This window comes from Mirounga angustirostris, unplaced genomic scaffold, assembly GCF_029215605.1.
Source record: "Mirounga angustirostris isolate CCGP_5_RB_7025 unplaced genomic scaffold, mMirAng1.0.hap1 SCAF_7, whole genome shotgun sequence".
In the NCBI taxonomy this organism is placed as follows: domain Eukaryota; kingdom Metazoa; phylum Chordata; class Mammalia; order Carnivora; family Phocidae; genus Mirounga; species Mirounga angustirostris.
In genome coordinates, this window is record NW_026991715.1 from 128,138,761 (window position 1) to 128,158,303 (window position 19,543).

The following is a 19,543-nucleotide window of genomic DNA, read 5'->3' on the forward strand; positions in this document are numbered from 1 at the left end:
GGTGTTATATGACAGCCAAAACAGCTAAGGTGAGTTCAGGTTGGAGTAATAACATCAATAGCAAAATTGGTCCATAATGGTTGCACTGTACTCCCCACTGGTTAGACCATTCCAGAGGTATCTATTTATATTTGGTGCCATGCTTGGAGAGATATTCATAAAGAAAAAAAAATGAATTTAGATGAAAACAGGAGGGTCAAGGGTCGTAAAAACTCTAATAGGAGGGATGATTGAAGAAACAAAGCTATTTTACCTGAAGAGAAGATAGAGAGGTGACATGCTGGCTGCCTCTAAGAATATGAAGAAGGGATTCAGCTGATTTCTATGTATAACAGAGGAGTCAAATGGGACCTATGAATGGAAACTGAAGGGAGGATTTCGACTCACTGTTGACAACGTGGTAGTAGAGGAGGAGGAGAAAGATAGCAGAGGAATAGGAGACCTAAATTTTGTCTGGTCCCAGGAGTTCAGCTAGGTAAGTATCAAACCATTCTGAACACCTACAAACTCAACAGGAGATCGAAGAAAAGAATAGCAGCAACTTTATGAACAGAAAAGTGACCACTTTCTGGAAGGTCTCTTCTGATTTGTTTAGTGTATATTTTTCTGGGGTCGTCGTTACCCTTTTAGCATTTTGTTCTCTCATTCATCTATTCTCTGGGCAAAATGATGAGATGGAAAACTCACCTCAAAAAAAGAACAAGAGGCAGTACCGACTACCAGGGACCTAATCAATATGGACATTAGTAAGATGTCAGAACTAGGGTTCAGAATGATTATAAAGATACTAGCTGGGCTTGAAAAAAGCATGGATGATACAAGAGAATCCCTTTCTGGAGAGAATATGGTAGTAATTTGAACTGTTCAACAATAGCAGACTGTAGGGTGCCGTTCCTATCCCTGTGAGAGATTCTAACTGAGCATGTTTTGTTATAGAATATGAGCCCATGTCCTCTCTGATTGAATTTATTCTTGTGGTTGTCTGTATTTCTGTTTCATGCAGTTAGGATGATATCTGAATCTTATGTAGAACTTTTTAGAATGATAATTGATCTTTGAAAAAATTTTTTGATAAATAATAAATTTTTGAAACTCTCTTTCAGGGATCATTAAATGACATATGTTAGAGCCACATTGGCCTGTGTTCATATCCTAGCTCCTCCCTTACAAGCCTTGTGCCCTTGGCAATTTATTTAATCTCCCTGAGCCTAAATAGGTGCCTCTGCAAAATGGGATTAATAATGTTGTGGAGAGGATTGAATTAAATGAGCTAAGGCACATAAAGAGCTTCTCAATGTATTTGGCACAAAGTATGCACCCAGAACATGGAGGCTACATTGTTATTAATCCTTTCTTTGGCTTTTGCTTTACTAAGGCTAAGGTGGTGCTTTTAGATACTTAGTTCCAGCTTCTTTTTGTGGTTTCTCTTGAATTATTTCAGTTTTCAGGGTCAAGTCAGGAATATCATTGATTTTAATACTCCTCCATTCATTTACCTTCCTTGAATTCAGATGTTCTAGAGTCAGGTTTTTCAATGACCTCTGCAACTGTCATTACTGGTAAAACCCATTATACTGAAGCATCTAACTATCCAGCTGGCCTTTGAACAACTGCTCCTTTTGTTCCATGCACACTTCAGATTTGCAGGCCGTGTACGTGCTCCTTCTTAAGTTTTTCCTCACATTTGAAAGCTGTTTAGTTTTTCTTTTAAACTTACTTAGAATGAGTCTCAGGTAATCCTATTAACTTGACCTTTCTGTTCAGCTACAGAAAATTCAAAGAAATCTCACCTAAACCTCTGGGGGAAACAATCTTTAGGAATAATGACGTTTGCCAGCATTGAAATTTGTGCTTTTTATTGGCTTGTTTTACCCTTGGCATTGACCAAAAGAATTGTTATAGAGTTTATTGGAAGCAGTTGGCTTTAAAAATCCTGCATTGTGTTAAAATGTGAATAATCATATTATATGTATGTTCTTTTTTGCAGTGCTCTGCTACAAAAATGACTTATAAAGGCATATTTCTACACATAGATGGCAGGCTTGCATTCATCCTGCTTTTTCATTGGTTCTGCTTAGGTGCCAACTTGTCTTTATTTCTCATTGGGTCCAAACTGATGGCTTTATTACTAAGGTTTGTAAGCAGTTAATTCTCTGCCTCTCTCCACAGGGCCTAGTGAAACCTAACTACATTGTGATATGGAGAAGCATGAGGCCTTTGGAATTTATGAATCATAGCAATCAAATCTGAAAATAGTCATATAGCCCTTTGCCTAAAAACATATTATTGAGAATTCAGTTTATGGTTATTGCTCTTCCCTAGTGCCAGTTTGATTGTAACTCAGTTAAAAAACTGCTCACACAGTCATTGTGTGAGGAGAGTTATGTGGCAAACACTCTAGTGTTACATTTTATTACCAAACTGAGCAAACATTTCCATAAATGTTCAAACTTTTTTTTTTTTTCCCCTCTTTAGAAGAGTCCTCAAAGGGCATTTTGCATATGGCCTCCCCACTCATTCACCAGTACTCCTTTGACTAATTGGTGTTAAAGTGGTAAAGGGGGCATGTTTCCAGTTTTGGTTTTTTGGTTTTGTTTTTTTTTTTAAGGAGAGATTCATCTTTTTTGCAGATGGGTTTCTTCAGGCTAATCTTAATTTTCTTTAAGAAAACTTGAGGTTAATGAGTTAATTTTCATAACAGGGTTACTCTAATTTCTAGAATGGGGAAAATATTAAGATAATTGAATTCTTTACTCTGTGTAGGCACTAATATGCAAGAGTGACTTACTAGATAAATAAATTCAGGTAACTTAATATTAGTAACTTTCACATGCAAGTTATTTAAAGATTAGGCCTCTCTACTTTTTCATTTGATAATAGTACTATCTCATAAAACTGTTTTTAAAGTTTCAAGGAGGTTGTACATTAAGCATTTAATCCAATACCTGTGTCATTGCGAATGAGTATTTGATCGTCCTAAGCTTGTGAGGTGTGTGTTGGGTCCTGCACTTTATTGGGGGGAAACTGAAGTTCCCAGAAGATTAACAGGGACTTGTTCAAGGTCATATGGCTCATGTGTGGTCCAGGGTGGGATTCCAATCTGATATTCTTAACTTCTAGTCCAGTGCTCTTTCACTACAAGAAGGTCCAGGGGAATTAATTAGGTGGATTGTTCAATATGGTTTTAAGCAGTGTTTCTTAATCTTTACTGCTCACTAGAATTACCTGTAAAACTGTAGAACCAGGTAGATGCATTGGTTCAACAATGGAGACACTGATCCAATAGATCTGGAATTTGTAGTTATAAACTCTCTTGATGTTGTTGTGTTGTCTGCCTCTCTGTGATTCTCTATATGGAACTCTTTTTAGATCTATATTGAAACTTTTCCCTTCTACCCTTCATATCAATTCACTTTCACCTTTTTCCTTCTTCAAATCTCTGTACTGCATCCTGGGAAATTTCTTTATTTTTCAATACCCTAAATCTCTTTTCAGTTATGCTTAGTCTACTAATTCACACATATATTGACTCTTTTTATTTCGGGATTACACTTTTTATAATGTCTTTGTGCCTAATTCTCTGTCTTGTTTCATGGATACTAATCTTGCCTTTGTTTTTGTATTTTAAAATAAATTTTTATCAAACACATGAAATTATGGATCAAATGAATCATTTTAAAGGTGGAATAATTCTATAAGGCTTATAATTAAAATCAGCGGTCTTCAGTTACACTCCTCTACACCTCTGGTTCCTGCATCCTAGTGGCAACTATTTTCCAATATTCTACATGTTCCTGTTATTTACTTCTGTATTTCTAAATAACATGTTTATATTGCTCTATCTTAATTTTATATATCCTATGCAGCCTTTCTTCTATGGAATATGAAAAAGGTGAGGGTTCTGCATTCTTATTCCTTCCAATAACACAAAATTTAGTGTTTACTAAGAGTATGTAAAGATTATTCATTCCTGAATCATGTAGTGTGTCTATTTCTTTCATTTCACAACTTTTTATTTTCTCCAGAGTTAATACATGCTTTTTTGTGGGGGAGGGGTTTGGTTATTTTTCTACTTTCTTGTCTTGAATTCATCTCTACATATATTCATCATCATCCAAATTTGTGAACTCGTAGAAATTCAATGATAACAGATTAAGAATCTGTGTTTCTTGGAGATTTTCCTTTTAGAGCCACCTGTTCCAATCTGGATTTGATTGTCCTTAGCACTGCTGCATAACTGTCTTCCCCAGACTTCCTCTGTTGATTCTTTTATTGCCTGGATCCCATGTGTTCCTTTTTTTTTTTTTTTCTGATTCCCTTTTGGTTTTGCTGAATTACATCCTCCAGTAGCCTGAGAGGGTATGTGCAAAGTAAAATTTTTGAAAAAAAAAAATGTGTGCCTGGAAATACATTCTAGGCTCATATTCAGGTATAGAATTCTAGATTTGAAATAATTTCCCTCATAATTTGAAGTACTAATTTATGTTTTTCAAGTTTTTAGTCTTGAATTAGGACGTTGGAAACCATTATTATTTCTGATATTTTTAATGTATCTCTTCTCTTTGCAGCTTTTAGGACTTTTTGTAATCCTTAGGTCTCCGAAACCCAGTATGATATATTTTCTATGGGCCTATTTTTAGTCATTGTGCTATATACCAAGTGGGCTCATTCCATGTAAAATGTGAATGTGAAACTAATGTCCTTCTGAGAAAGTTTATTATGTTATTTCTTTGACAACCACCTTCTCTTCACTTTCTCTGTTCTCTTTTTTTCTAGACCATCTGGTCTGATCCCTTAGGTAATTTTTTTTCTCTTCTATTGTCTCTATCTTTGTATTTTTCTTCTATTTTCTGTGAGAATTCCTCCTAACTTTATCTTCTAACCCTTCTAAAATCCTATTTATGTGAAATTTGAAAAAGCTCTTTTAAAACATTCTCTGAATGTTTCTTGTTACAACATTTTATTCTTATTTCATATATGCAATATCTTTTCCTATATATCTGAGGATGTTAACCATAGAATGTTGTTTTAAGTTTTCTGCCTTCTGAATTGTGTGTTTTCCATATATTTCTTTTTTCCTGTTTGTTTTTGTTGATGTTTCGTATGATAAACTTTATCCTGTGTTACATGATATTTGGCTGTTCATTGATATTTTACTGAAAGACACTAAAAATTTCCATAGATATGGAGTGAGCTTGTCAAAGTATGCTTCATTGTAGAATTATTAGGCAAGGACCTGGTCATTTTTTTTTTCAAGTACTTTTTCTTTGACTCTTAGTATTAAGAGGATCTTAGTAAGACTTTTCCTTTGGAGTGGTTTGTTGCCCCAAAGAAGAATCCTCTAATTTCCTGACCTACAGATATAACCTAATTTTTTTTAGGGGGGGTAGGGGCAAAGGGAGAAGGAAAGAGAGAGTCTTAAACAGGCTCACCGCTGAGCATGGAGCCCAACATGGGGCTCAATCTCACAACCCTGAGATCATGACCTGAGCTGAAATCAAAGAGTCGGACGCTTAACTGACTGAGCCACTCAGGCGCCCCTATAGAACCTAGTTTTTAATGATTAGAAGCAAAAACCGGGGAATAGTAGAGTTTTACTTAACTTACTGTTTTCAGCATGGAACTGCTGCTTTTAGCTGTGCCTGATGTCCCTGAGTCTATAGACTTTCAGTTTCAATCTATTTATAAAATCAATCTTCAGACTTGTAAATACTTAGCTTTTGCCTTATCCAGTATGTTTTCAGTGTTCCCTCTTTATCTGCTTTCCAGCTTCCAAAAATCTTAATGTGGATCATATGCTGTCCTCTCTTCTTTCTTCCTTATTCTTGTGGATTTATACCTTTTAAAAATACGAAATTTTTATTTTTAGAGAAATTTTTTTAAAGAGATGGAGGAAAGCTAAAATCATGTGTTTAATCCACCATGTTTAACCAGAACCATTTCATTTATTATTTTGAAGAATTTAATATATATTTTCAAGTTGCCATAGTAACTCTACCTCTTTGGGTGTGAATTGTCCTCTTTATAGTTTGTTGACTGCCTTTGTGGTGATTAATTTTCTCATATTTGCAATTTTTATTAAACATGTATTATTTTCTGTGGCTTTATCCTGTTCCATTGTTCCCCATGGTATCTTTCTTCTTTTCCCCCCCCCTCTCTTTGCTATCCACTGCAGTGAATATGTTGCTTGCTAGACTCTTCCTTGCCTATTCAGATATTTGTTCTGTTCATCATAATTGCAGTTGTCAAGGCTAGGATTATAAATATCAGGACTTGATGACTGCAAGAGGGAAGGACATGGAACTTTCTTCCTCTTTTCCCTCTTTTTCTCTCTCCAGTTCTGCTTCCTAGGATCTTTCCTCATCTCAGATCTTCGCTCTTCTGCTGACCTCAGTGCTAATTCAGAGCACAGCTGCAAGCAACAGGGAATGTGAATGCAAAGGGTAACGTGAGAAACTCAGAATATATACCACTAGGCCCAGTGCTGTGGCCACATTCCTACTCTATCCACAAATCACACCTCAAACCCAAAAGTTTAGTATTCTTAGAAAAGTTTTAAGGAACTTTTTTGTGTAAGTGGATTAGTCTTCCTTTTATGGACTCAGAGGTATCTTAAAATATCTTGGTCTTTCCCTTCAGGGTCTAAGTAAAAAGAAAGTAGAGAGGACATAGTAAAGGTGTTTTTGTTTTTGTTTTTAAGCCTGATTTTGTGATTATTAGCAGTTAAGGAAAATTCTGAAAACTAAAATTAGTGGTGAAACTGACAGACAATTTTGTATTCCTCAGCTGGCCAGTGTAGAAAGAAATTGGTCTAAATTTACAAGTGATGGGTATAGAAGTGAAAGGAGGAAGGGCAGATTAATCCTAGGATTTCTTGGCAGAAACAGAGTCTGCTTCTCTTTTTTCCTTTATCTTTTCAGATTTTTCTTTTCCTCAAATTCCAAATAGTAAATTGATTCAGAGAGGAGATATCTTCTCTTGAATCCTGGTTTTGATGTTTTTTAGGTATATAAACTTGAACAAAGTTATAATAATTACAACATTGTGACACTGGTACAAACATGGACAAATAGATGAGTAGAAGAGAAGGGGTCCCAAAACAGACTCACTTAAATGATTTATGACAAAAGTAATTGTGCAATTACGTACTTAGCCTCTAGGTATCTCAGTTTCTTCATATGCAGAATAGGATAACTGTCCTTGTGAGTGCTGTGAGGATTAAATGAATTAATACAAATGTGCTCAGAATAGGGCGTGGGATCTACTAAATGCTTAATAAGTTGTAACTGTTATTTCTATCTTTATTTCAACAATATTTTCCCTAGTCCCAGGCCTTAATCAGCTTCCTCTCGAATTTCACAATCCTTATTCTGCACCACTTCTTTTGGCACTTAATTATTCATGGTCTTGCTTTGCTACCAAATTATTTTGCATGAACTATTTGTGCATTTCCAGCTATTGTAAGCTCTTTGAGGACAGAGACCATGAAGAGTGCATGTAGCTGCTTCTCTAGTTCTCACGGTGCTCAGCCCAGTGTTGGGAGGAAAGTGGAATTTAGTTTGTGCTCATCAGTTGACTGGGCAGTAGCTCATTTTAGGGCTTCGGTGATGCTTGTCAGCTGATCTGCTTTTAACTTTCAAAGACATTAGATAATAGCAGTTCTATATTTTGCAATCCTAAATGGTATCAGAAACCTTTGCTATTTTTACCATTTTAGTAAATAGCCCTGGATTTTAGGAGTTCTTAGGATTATATCAGACAAAATCCACACAGAAATAAATACACTGCAAGGAAATGTAAAAAATGATGGTTCTTGACCGCTCTTTCACCTTCAGGGACTCTAAAGTAAAGACAGGAAAGAGTTTATGATTTTTCTCATTTATGAATGAGTAAAATTTTCTCATCTGTTTTGTTCTTTTGGGCCTATTTGGTTTATGTATTTTATGTGACAGCCAAAAACTACAAAGGTTGTTTTTTTTCTCTTCTTTCTCTCTTTCTTCCTTTTCCTCTTCCATTTTCACATTGCCTTTGGGCACTCTTAGAAAATCTGTTTTTTCAAGGTCCTTCTGCTTTCCCAAGAAAGGACTCCATGTTTGTCTGTTACCTGTAAGGTGGCATATTGCCCTTATTCCTATTTCAGACTAGTTTCATGGTACTTTCGTTCCTGAAAGGTGGCCAAAAATTGCTGTGCTGATATGATCATTTGTGAATACAGTAACTCTCAGGAGGCATAAATTAATATCCTGTTCTCACTGTATTTTTTATTAACTGTTAGAGTTATTCTACTGCCAGGCCCTGACTTGGTGCCCAGTGCTAACAACTGTCTTTAAAGGCTTATGAATAGGGTCATAAACACTATTTACATTAGTAGCAACACGTACTTTTAGTCTTTCCATCACTCCCTCTCCCTCCTGCTCATTGTCACATGCACAGGCATTTTGTAATGAGTGCATGGTTATTCTGCACTTTTCCCTATTTTTTTTGGTTCACATGTGCATAAATTCATTTGTTTAAACTTTATTTTTCATAATCAAGTTACTCTTGTGTCCTGGCCTCCAGTCTTCAAATAACATGAACCTTCCCAGATTATATGCTCTAAGGTTTTTTTTTCCTCTTTTTAACTAAGGTAAAAAATAATCAACCTTGGTTATGATGCAAGCAACCAGAAAGCAAAACCATTGCTTTAGCAGAAGTTTAATGGCAGCACAGCCCTATCATAGACACAGCAAAACCATAGAACACTCTTTAACTCAGTAGCAAACTTGATATTCACTTCCGGGGTGGCTGAGGGTATTCAATCTCAACTTCACATCAAAGAAATGTGAAAATAAAAGTTGGAAAGGCAACTCATCTTTGTTTTTCCCCAATTTTCCTTATGAAGGTGACTGGATAGTTGAAAAAAAGATTATTCTTCCTGTTTCAAGATTCAAACCCTACTATGTTATAATGTATATTAGATGAGAAATCAGGAAAAGAAGGAATATGGTGCAAGGGTTGATTTGATGGTGACTGGCTTTCCACTAAAACTATATGGTAATATGCAATGGATATCATAAAGATAGTTTTCAAGTTTATCTTTAGGACAGGGCTTGAATTCAGTTCAAGCAGATGGATGAATATTCACTGATTCAACATGCCAGACACTCTGTTAAGTGATGAAGTCAAAGATTATAGCTGAAAGAGTCTGTCTACAAAAGACATGTGGCAAAGAACTATAAAAATTTGTGGGCTTTTGATCTTCATGTAGGGATAAGCAACACCCAGGGAAGATTGTTGATTATGTACTTAGTTTTTTTCTCAGCCTCATTTTACATATGCTGTTTAGCTATGCATTTTATATTCTCTGGACCTGAGAATGCCTTTTATGTTTATGTAATACTGCTGCCAAGAAGCACTGGCACACCTGGCAAATCCTATAGAAGCAGTTTTTAGTTAATGCTTAAATGCACTGGAGTTGGAAGTAGACAGAGCTATGCTGTTTCTTTACAATAGGAACTTGAGCAAATTCTCTATGAGTTTCAATTTCTTTATCTGTAAAATTTGGATAATGGTGGTACCAACATGTTTTATTAGTGTGAGAATTAAATGAAATAATGCATGCCAGTTTAGTATAGTGCCTGGAATATAGTAATCCCTTAATAAATGTTAGCTGTTACTGTCCTATTACTCTTGTTCTCTTATGACTCTCTTAGCAAAGGAATATCATGCTAGCTTCCGTTATTTATTTCTTCCCACTTCTCTGAACATTTTTTCTTGCTCAGAATAAAGAAGTTAGAATATATTGTTGTTAACCATTACTTTGATGTTATATTGAAAGAAGATATCAAACATTCTGTTGGCTAGTTTGGGTAACATCTTCTCTAGACACTGCTAGAGAAATGACTCATGTTTCAATTTTTATGTCCATTTAATAAGTGTTTTAATTAAATCTCTTCATTATAGCAGTATGTTATTTCCATCAAGCCCAGTTTACAACAAAAGGTAGTTCCCAATTGCAATAAGAAAGAAAATTAACCAGTGGGTACTAATCTCTTTTTTAACATGGTGGCTTCTGTCTCTAACCAAAGAGGGCCTGGCTCATACCTAACTGTAATGAGAGTAAGAGACTGAGTTTGGAGGGTATCATTAACTATTGCATTTGTCATGATGGGCTTTGTTGGGGCTTTTGTAAATGAGAAAGGACTGATGGAGTCAAAGACATGGATTCAAGTAGGAAAACCTGGGGCATTTTCTTCTGGGTCTAATACCTTTTCCATATGCCAACATTTGTAGACCTTTATGTATATACACGGTATGAACAAGGAGATTACATTTTTCATTTTGTTTTGCTAGTACTTTTTAACTACTTCAAACTCTTTCCCATGAGAATGATGTACCCTGAAATAAATTTTACTTCATCAAAATCGAACCTTCTCTTCAGAAGTTCTCTGATGGCTCTTCTTAATTTGAATAGTCAGTGGCAAAAATCCCTTGAAATTTCTTTGCCAGTATTTTCTCCATTCTGGAACTGTTTGAGTGAATACAACACTTCATTTTTTTTTTTTTTTTCAGAAATCAAAATTTTCTCATTAAAATCTTTACTTAAAATTTACATATAGTTTAATAAAGTTTCCAAGTTCGGTATTAAACTAATAGTCCATTAAGGATAAGGAATGATTGAGTCCATCGTCTCTCATGGTTCGTCTACCCCTCTGATTTCCCCCGCTTCATTCTTCCCCTCCCGCTACCTTCTTCTTCTTAACATATATTGCATTATTTGTTTCAGAGGTACAGATCTGAGATTCAACAGTCTTGCACAATTCACAGCGCTTACCAGAGCACATACCCTCCCCAGTGTCTATCACCCAGTCACCCCATCCCTCCCACCCCACCCCCCACTCCAGCAACCCTCAGTTTGTTTCCTACAATTAAGAATTCCTCATATCAAAACAAACAGGGTTCTAGAGGGGAGGGGGGTGGGAGGATGGGTTAGCCTGGTGGTGGGTATTGAGGAGGGCACATTCTGCATGGAGCACTGGGTGTTATGCACAAACAATGAATCATGGAACACTTCATCTAAAACTAATGATGTAATGTATGGGGATTAACATAAGAATTAAAAAAATTAAAAAAAATAAAACAATAAAAGTAAAAAAAAAAAAAGAATAAGGAATGATTGATGTGTTTTTATTGACCTTTGGCAGTAAGTGACTTTAAAACACCACCCAGCATATTCAAAATCACCGGGCATGACTGTCCAGTGCTCCACCTAGCATAGCCTCTCATTTGTTCTCTTATTAAATCTCTTAGAATCTTCAGTGGAAGAGATTGTGCCAGAGTCTCCTTTACTAGTCTATTCTAGCATCTTACAATTCATGGAATATTTAAAAAGAAAAGCAGGTAGCACTCTTATAAATGCAAATATTGATATTTGCTCGGGTTGAAGCCTTTTCATATTCTTTTTTTCTTTTTTAAAGATTTTATTTACTTGTTAGAGAGAGAGAGTGTGTGTGAGAGAGAGCAGGAGCAGGGGCAGAGGGAGAGGGAGAAGCAGACTCCCTGCTGAGCAGAGGACCCTGGGATCATGACCTGAACCGAAGGCAGACAGATGCTTAACCGACTTGAGCCACCCAGGTGCTCCACCTTTTCATATTCTGTTGGTTGTCTTATTCATGTGCTGGTTGTTAATCATGATGCAGATAGCTAATGCTGTCATTGTATACAACAAAAGTTGTACCCAAAGAAGTTATGCTACAAATCACATAGCAATGATTTAAAATCTCTTTGAATATGAGGACCATTTTTTTTAAAAGATTTTATTTTTTAAGCAATTCCTACACCCAGCGTGGAGCTTGAACTTGCAACCCTGAGATCAAGAGTCATATGCTCTACCAAGTGAGGCTGCCAGGCACCCCAAGGACCATTTCTGAATGTCAAAATGTCATGTCACTCCCTTCCCTGCTAGACACGTGCATACACACATACACAATACTGTTTTCACTTCTACTCTCTGTTATTTAAGAAAATCCATAGTGGAAAACAGTTATTGTGACTGTAGTAAAGTTTTTTAGTGAATATTTTATTATTTTATTAACTACCATAGCATCTTTATACATCTGAAAAGTAGTAATGCATGTGTGAGAGAAATTTTTTCTATCTAGAAAATGAGGAAATGTATCCTGTTTATCATTCTAAGTCATTTAGTTAGAATATTGGTGGTATTTTACCCACAAAAATCCCTCATTTGTTATGTATATTTTTGGATCTAATTAAAGATAAAAATGACAAAGATTGGTATGCATTTAATTTTTTTTTTTGCTCTTCTTGTCTGTAGCCCACAGAAGGGTCCTGCTAGAACAAAGCAATCATCCAAGATGACAAAGCATAATAAATCTGAATGCTTCATACCAGTTCTGAGCATCAGTCCATGCTGCTTATGATTAAATCAGAAAATGTTTGCAAATTAATAGCAAAAAAATTTTTTTTCTCTCTGCAAACATCTTTATAGTGCACCAAAATTTTCTGGTTCATGGGTCTTATTTAACTTAAAAGAAAAAAAACTATCGTCTATAGCATATATCACTTCAAGGAGGAAGAGCTAAAAGTAAAACAACCCATTAACAAAGAAATATTTAGGAGTGTCTACCATGTGACTGGAAAGAAATCATTGGTTTCTTTGATCCTTTTACCACATGTTATCTGTTGGCTTTCAATGAGTAATGAATGCCAATTTCTATGGATGCAGACAAGAATTTTTATATTGCTGAGCTGCATTTAGACTTAGAAAGTTGAGCCAGGTTCTATAGAAATAGATTGCTCTTTGATAGATATTTTCCTTTGGCTAACCATAAAAGCAGTGTTGTTTTCAATCCTTTTTATATTTATAAAGGACAAGATGATTAGTATCTTTTGGGAACTGGTGAATATTTTTCTGCCCATATGAAGAGCCGATCAGATAGTTATGCATATGGTTCAGTGTCTTTGTTAGATTACGGGAAATAAGAATGTGTGGTTAGAGCTTTGTAAATTGATATGCTAAAGATACCAAGATATTGCTTGTCTTGATATGGCACTAATAGAGAGAGACAGTTTGACTTTCACACCCTAGGAGGCCTGATTATTTCTGCATAAGGGATTGATACATGGAGATTCATTTTGGAACTAGAATATAGTCACATTTCCCTTAGGTTACTTAGTAGAATATCTACTTTGGGCTGATATCTCTGGTTATCATAAAAGTGAAACTGGGGTATGTATTAATGGTTCAAATAAAATACAAGTCTTTAAAGGACTGTTTCCCTTGCTGTAGAAACTTTCCATGTACTTCTGATGTTAGCAGTGTTTTATTGGGAAAGATTGATACCACAACTTTCTAGTATGAACTTTAATATAAAATATGTCTAAAATACTCTCATTAATCATGAATTACAGGCCTTTCTTGGGCATTTACTGTGTTCAAGGCATTGCAGTTGATGATGAATATACAATTATCTGTGGTATGATGGAACATGGAGTTTAATTAATGGGCTCTTTTTCATCCTCCTAGTTTAGCTGTCAGTCATACCCCATTTGGCAGTTATAGCTTGGTCACTTATTACTTGTAGTGTTGTAAACAACACATGACAAATTTATAGCTTCCAACTTCAAAAGGTTCCATATGGAGCAAGACAGAGACTATTCAAGAAGGAGATGCCAACAGAATAAACAGGTTTCTTGGCCTGTTTCCAGACTGGGTAAAAGATCCTTTGAATTGGCAGAGGGAAGGAGTTAGGAAGAGGAAAATTAGATACAGCACAGTAGCCTTGTGCTGTGCTCTCAGCATCCCAGTGGGGTGAGGCTGGTAACATTTCTCTTGAGATTTTCAGGCATTCAGGAGTAGAGGAGACATGTGCTCTACTTTCCCTTTCTGAAACTTTGGAGGTGGCAGTCTCACTGATGTGTCTTGTGCTATCTTAGTACAGGTGAATGGGATAGAGATGGTGGCCTATATGTGAGCCAAATGACTACTGTAGTATGGTTGATACTATACAAGTTAAGAAGAAAGAGAGGTTTGTCTTGGCCTGGGTTTGTTGAGGAAAGTTTAAGTGTTTTCTTGCCTTAGCAAGTTCATATGGGGAACACAATATTATGTTGGCTGGTTAGAATTAATAAAATCTTAATTATCTCAGAATATGAGCAGTAATAATCTTGGCTTCTCCCTTTTTAGCCCACATAGATAGTAAAATATTTATTTCTTACCGACTGGAAAATAGATAGAGCAAACAAACTTTTTTCTTCACCCTTTGGGTACTCTTTATTTCTTTAATTATTAAGCTGCTCCAGACCTGATGGTCAATAATTTTCTTTTTTCTTCCTCCTCCCAAAAATCCTGAGGTAGCAGGAATCCTAATCAAGTTCTACCTATGTAATATGCAATATAGAAGAGCAACAATAGCCTCTAATATAACAAATTCTAGTCATTCCATCTTGAAAATAAGCCTAGATCCTAATAATCACTTAGATCATAGGGCACACATATGCCTTGTGGGCTTTTTTTCCTCCCATAAGTTACATTTTTTCCAGATGTTCTTTGGTCTCAAAAAAAAGACAGAACAGTCACAGAAAAGGTACCATTTCCATAAATTTTGCCTATCCCAGGAAATCTCCAGGTAAGAGCTTCCTTATATCCAATTTCCATTCTAAGAGTAAAGTAATAAATTAAATTATGGCAAACCAATACAACTCCTTCCTTACTCTTTATCCCATGCAGTTTGACTTCACAGGACTCAGAAAAACAGTAAAAATATTGCCATAACCATGAATTGTGCCATGTGAACTGGAAATACTGACTATACTGTTTACAAAAGCCCTTGAGAGATGTTGCTTAGATTTAGTTACAGATCTTTTATATTAAACTTAAGTCCTTCAAGAACTATCAGTTATTTAGTGGATTTGGAGGATAATACAGAGTTGCATGATGTAAAATCTGAGTATGGAATTTACATTATAAAACTATAATTACATTTGTCCCTTTGTCTTTTCTATAAGAAATGGCATTTCCTGGCAGAGTAACAGGTGGAGGTATGACCTTTAACCCTAGGTAAGCAATTATATAACTACTTAATAGTAATCACTTTACCATTTGTAGTCCACACTAAATTAAAAGACACCTGACCCTCAATTTTGGCATGTAGCCCCAAGCTCTGCCTTTCTTTTCCTAGTTCAGTAATGAATGATCATTTCTATCTTGGTGATTCCAACTGTCAGTTTGATGGATGGAAAAACAGAACACTAAGTGTAGCCCCATTTATTCTGAACTGATTAGCTCCACCCAGCTTTGTTCCCATCCTACAGTGCTCAGTTCTAAGATAATTCAGGCTTTCATGTTTCTTCATCCCATTTTGGTCCAGTAAATAGATAGACCATTTGTACTAAATTTCCATGGTGAGGTTTTCTAGTTTTGAGTTAAATTCTTGGGGTTCTGGAGGGAAAGGGGGACAATGAAAGGACAAAAAGCTTTTTGTGGACATAGATTGCTTTCCCTGTCTCCATGGAGAGACAAAGGTATCCCTTGATGGGTATTAAAATAATGTAAGAGTTCCACCCAGACCTGGATATGAGGAAAGCATTTGCTTTTTGTTCCACCATGTAGCAGGCTTTTAGCAAAGTAGAAAAAAATCAATCACATTTACTGACAGTCTAAACGCCTTTTTAATGTATTGTTCATTGCTGGTGCCAAAGAGGGAGGCAAGCAGAATGGAGATGTTGGCAATCATAAGCCCCCCCCCCTTTTTTTTCAGTTCCACAGATGTTTTGGCCTAAGAGTCTCCACTTTAAGGCTTTTAAAAAGTACCCTCTGTCATCTTGTTATAATAGTTATACATGAAGTATTTGAATTCCACCTTTTTTCCCCCTGGTCTTCTAAGTGTCTGGTTTACTTTCCTTTTCATATTTTTTTTTTTATGTGATTCTTCCCAATTCTCCATATCATCCCACATCTTTCCATACCAAGGCATCTACTTTGCTGGATTTAAATGATTTGAGTTTGTTGCCAATGTTGCAATCATCCCTTGGGTATTTGGCCCGCCATATGTGCCTTGTGGGGTATCCTGTACTCTTCAGTATAAAGTAAAGGGTGGGAGTCATGGAATCTGTGACTTGCTGTTTCTGGCAACTCAGCCTTATGAACTGTATTCATGGGAATTTAAGAACCTGCTCTCTAGAGGTCACCTGGCTGCCTAACTACATTACAGTGGAAGATTCATGTTGGAAATGAGCTGTTAGTACAGAAACATTCTTAATTAATGATGCGGAGTGACTCTGCAGCCAGCCAAAATATGATTATGGAAATATTTATAAAGGTTGTGTGACCTACAAAATAAATTTCCTAAGTATTTTTTAAAAACCTTACAGGCATTGAATTCATTTGTAGTTCATGAGTATGATGGTAGGGTGTTCACACTGTTGTGTGACATGTGCCTCCCTCAAACCTGGCTACAACCTCGGCACATTACCTGTCTGATATGAAGAGAAAAAAGAAACAAAGAAAAATCTTATAGGGGTTGGGTGTGCATGAAATTTATATGTATATACTCTAATTTATCAATCATATATATATAGTATACATATGGTATATACTTTATATGTGTATATACTATATATACTATCAATATGTGTTATCTATTATGCTGTATATATAGTATATGCTATATATGTGTATAAATACTATATATGTATAAATACACTACCCTAAACATACAATGTATTTACACATACATATTTTTTTTACTGTATATATTATAAATATATAGTATAATATATGTTATATATATATATATCATACATATATGTATGGTAATTTCCTTCTTCTAGGTGTGTCTAGGGAAATGACTATTTCTTTCCAGGTCAGCCTTGAATGTAAGGGTAGTAGATGGTCACTAATGGGGTGATTAACTTGGGTAAGCTTGTAAAGATCTCCGTCAGACCGGTCATGGAACCTCAAATTCTGTCAGTTGGACTTTATTCCTTTAAGCTCTGAAGACCTTTCAGTATGACATTCTTAAGTACCAATTAAAGATTTAAATGCTCTTGGGAACACTTATCAGCTATAGCCTGCTTGAAAGGATAAGGGAAAGGGAAAAAGGGCATCAGGTGACAATTAGATAATAGCGAAGTCTTGGCAAAAGAGTTCAGATAGATATCTGGATTGAGTAGTTGGACCGCTGGGGGTAAGGGATGGGACTCACAGAGGGAGAGGTGGAAAGGAAGTGTCAGAGACAGTTTCACCCACTTAGTGTTGCAGAAGTCTGGCTCAACCCCACTTTTGTGTGTAGTGGGTGTTCACCCTGTCAAACAAGTATTTGAATGGTGTCTGAAGGGAGGTAGAGTAATAACTTTTCTCTCCAAGTTAACAGCCAGAACCTTTACACACCCAAATAAACAACCTTCCGTGCCAAACATCACATTAGTTTATAGGTAGATGTCAGTGGTAGAGCTAAAACATTGCTTTAAAAAGATTTCCTGTTGGAGGGGTCTGACAGAGGAGCTGGAGGACAGTTTGCTGGGCTGGGCCAACAAATGCTCTTCAATGTTTTCCCCAGTGGTTCTGTTGAAGTTGTAATTCATCACATACAAGCAATTTAATGTGTTTCCTTGAAAGTAAAACATCTAGGACAAGGCTCAAGAAAGTAAAAACTTTCGGGGCACCTGGGTGGCTCAGTAGTTAAGCGTCTGCCTTCGGCTCAAATCATGATCTCAGGATCCTGGGATCGAGCCCCGCATCAGGCTCCCCGCTCAGCGGGAAGCCTGCTTCTCCCTCTCCCACTCCCCCTGCTTGTGTTCCCTTTCTCGCTGTGTCTCTCTCTATTAAATAAATAAATAAAATCTTAAAAAAAAAAAAAAAGAAAGTAAAAACTTTCCCTTATCTGTTGGGTTTGATGGTGATTGGGTTAGTGACAAAATCTTTAAGTACTTCTTTAAGTTAGCCTCATTTTCTGCCTTTTATGATGACGTAGTTTCTTTTTCTTTTGTTAGCTAAGTTTGGCAATTATACCTTTCCCTCAACATTATTAATGAACACCAGGCTAACTCTTTGTCTTGGTCAGTCTTATCCTGCACTTGCTTTCCATTGCTATATGTTGTCCCTGTCGTTTCCACGTTCCAGACTTAGTATATCCCGCATTCCCCTTTTTAAAAAATTTCCTATTGGCATAACATATTGACCAGCCCAGAGGGGTAAGTGTCAAAAAGTAATGAAGATAATAATAAGTCCCTATTATATGTCAAGTATTGTGTAGAGTTACTTACAAACTTTATTTCATTTAATCCTCAAAGCAATGTTGTAAGATAGATACTATTGTAACTGTTTTTATATGTGTATAAATTTTAGCCAAGACAGGTTAAATAACTCTCACCCTTATACAGTGAGAAGCTGAGATTTTAACCTAGGTATTGCTTGAATCTAAAGTAGTTTTGGTTTATGATCTTGGCCCCATACATTGGCTACCTATTGTTAATGTCTAACATTTCCATTGTCTCATGTGTAAGCATGTAAAGAAATATACACATTTTTCATGTGCCTAATGCTGAAACATTTTCATGTGGTTTATAATAAAAATGCACAAAACAAGGCAGCTAAAATAATTAAAAATATGTAGAGCAGTAGTTTTCAAATGACAATCATTGCCATCTAGGACCACCTGTGTGTAGAGGATTTTTGAGGGAGGTTTGGTTGGGAGGGCTCTGAGGTCTGTTCTTAACAGCTGTACTCTTATCTGTTCTACGTATCAAGATTCCAAGTAATAATTTTTTTCAAACCAAAAATTCCATTGCTTTAAAAACAAAAAAAGTTTCTAAGTCCTGGTGTGTTATAATGTTGGAAAGATTTATGTTAGGAATTTGGGATGTCAAAGTTAGAGCCACAAGGTTGACTGAACTTTCTGGCAATTTCTGAGGAAAAAAGAAACTGTGTTTGTTTATAGAGTCCCCATTATCTTATTTAGAAAAGAAAAGAAAGGAAAGGAGGAAGGGAGGGAGGGCAGAGCAGACAAACCAGTATGGCAAGGCAAACTTTTTCTTGTCATTAATTGCAGGAGGAATTTATAATGTTGTTTCTTGTGTGAGGGATGTGATGGACAGTGATGTTTCAATCGTGATTTTATGTAAGATGTTCTTGTGATGAATTTTTCTTTTAACAATCTTTGATGAAACCTAAAAGCATAATGTTAATAGAAGAGCATACTTGGGGGAGGGAACAAAATAAGGTGTATGAAATGACATACTAACCTGCCTATTCTGCCTCATAGAGTTGTTGCTGAAGCTCAACGAGCTACCTTGTGTGAAAATGTTTGGAAACCTGTCAGAATTACCTAACTTCTAGATAGTTACATCATTCATTAAATCATACATATTATCGAGCTCCTACTCTGTGCCTGGTATTGTTCTAGGTTCTGAGGATGCTCATTACCAATCACTAGAGGTTAGATTTTAGTTGTTTACCCATATCTTTTGCAAATTATATATTTAGTTATCTTGTACTTCGAAAGATAAGTTGGTAACACAGATAAATTGAGTGGGGCTTGATCAG

General features: G+C 36.0%; 1 non-coding gene across 1 annotated transcript; it reads left to right on the forward strand.

The window, feature by feature from the left end:
• The first annotated feature begins 16,378 nt into the window (after window positions 1-16,378).
• LOC123836828 (small nucleolar RNA U13) lies at window positions 16,379-16,482 on the forward strand. The gene has a single exon (XR_006789083.1). It is a non-coding gene; the product is annotated as a small nucleolar RNA U13 (small nucleolar RNA).
• The last annotated feature ends 3,061 nt before the right edge of the window (window positions 16,483-19,543 follow it).